Consider the following 1,940-nt stretch of genomic DNA (forward strand, 5'->3'; position numbering starts at 1 on the left):
GTTTAGCTAGGAAACTACAGTAGCACAATGTCAGCACTGCACTTGGTGCCACGATTAGTTACTAATGCCAAGTGATTAGAAGCTCGTTACAGGTGTATATAATTGCTGGTGCTGGAAGGAACCAAGAATGTCCATCAGCTAGAAAAGAAAAAAGACAAGGCATGAGCGGACACTTGTAGATTCATGGGAAGCTCCAGAGCAAGTCACGGACATATGTGAACCACAACGCTCTCGTCTCATTTGCATTTCCCCAATAATCTATCTATCTATCTATCTATTTATCTATATCTATCTATCTATCTATCTATCTATCTATCTATCTATCTATCAATCAATCAAATTTTAGACTTCCAAGAAATTCTCATGTTAATCAGATTTTACGAGCCGTTAATCTGGTGGGACCGAATTATAACGGTATAGATTAACCTTCGTTGAAAAATTAAATTGAAGCTAAAAGAGAAAACCGTAAAATATCTACCTATTGCTCTCGAAGTAAAAAACAACAAGCAGAAGAAATCGTGGTCTCTCTTTCAATCTCTCACGTCTCTCTCCTTCTCTCTCTATTTTTTTTTGCGCATCTCTCCTTCTCTCTCTCAAACTCTCAGTTTTCCACGACTCTCTCTCTCAAACTCATATCTCCCTTTATCAATCGTGGTCTCTCTCAATCTCTCATGTCTCTCCCTCTCTTAAACTCTCATATCTCTCTTCCTCCCTCATGTCCTTCTTACTACCCACGTGGAAAGCAGATCGGCATCTCTCCCAAAATTGGAGCAAGGAAGTTGGGGCATGGAATCTGTGCGCTCGCCCATCGATCTTATCACATTAGAAATTGTTTCTAGTTTAGCTCAGGTTCCTCTTCTCACACTGATTTGCTTTGAATTTGCTTTTTCTGGTTTATAATTGAATTGACCAATCAGATCACCCAGCATGTGGCAGTAGAGAATCAGATTGGGGATACACTTGGTCAGAATTGAAGACACCGTCATTGATGATAAGGCCAACCATCAAACACATGGATGAACTGCGCCCTGCCCCTGGACGCAGCTGCAGGTCGCTGTTCATGACCACCACCACCAAGTTCTACATATGGCCGTATGCTCCACTGCTCTAAGATGATGTTGCCCTTTTCAGTTGTATTTCAGTAGTAGATCTGTATTTACGTTCACGCACTACTTACTAGCGCTACTAGTAGAAAAGGGGGCATTTGTCCCGGTTCGTAAGGGCCTTTAGTCCCGGTTCATGAACTGGGACTAATGGATCGTTATTAATACCTCCCCCTTTAGTCCCGGTTCGAACACAAACCGGGACAAATGGTCCTCCACGTGGCCGGTGCGCCGAGCCCAGGCAGGGGGCCTTTGGTCCCGGTTGGTGGCACCAACCGGGACCAAAAGGCGATGTTTTTCTTTTTTTTAAAGAAATAATGGCTGCTTTAGGGGTTTTGGGGGTTATATTTAGGTTGTTATTAGCTAGCTAATAGAGAGAAGTGTCCTCTCTTATATCTTCGTCTTTGGTTTACCAACGCTGCTGCTATGTTCATTTCACCCGCTGATATAATAACTCATGCATGCTCGCATCATACATCATAATATATAATAACAAGTCCTACTAATCATGCATCATCATACAACTTCTACTCGTTATTAATAATAAGTCATACGATCATCATCCTCATAGTCATCGAACCCAACCCTACATAATTGTTCTTAGCACATAATCATCAGTATCAGGTAGGACCTAAACACCCTTAAGGTAAAATAGCATAAAATAATATAGACCCTCACTCTCCATTATGAAGAATGGAGATCATCCTGTCTCCAATTCTTGCGCTTCGCTGCCTTTTGCTTCCAAGAAGCTCCTTACGACTGTCCATACATTTTTTCCATTCTTTGATTGTCATGTCTCCACTTCTTTTAGAAACCCGGTATGGACAGTTCAGATTC

The 1,940-nt window shown here is 41.8% G+C and overlaps 1 long non-coding RNA gene across 1 annotated transcript; it reads left to right on the top strand.

Moving 5' to 3' along the window:
- Positions 1–629: 629 nt before the first annotated feature.
- Positions 630–1,240, top strand: LOC123176147 (uncharacterized). Its single transcript, XR_006488385.1, has 2 exons — positions 630–849; positions 918–1,240. It is a non-coding gene; the product is annotated as an uncharacterized lncRNA (long non-coding RNA).
- Positions 1,241–1,940: the final 700 nt, after the last annotated feature.

The sequence above is a fragment of the Triticum aestivum genome, unplaced genomic scaffold (genome assembly GCF_018294505.1).
Source record: "Triticum aestivum cultivar Chinese Spring unplaced genomic scaffold, IWGSC CS RefSeq v2.1 scaffold130525, whole genome shotgun sequence".
Lineage (NCBI taxonomy): Eukaryota > Viridiplantae > Streptophyta > Magnoliopsida > Poales > Poaceae > Triticum > Triticum aestivum.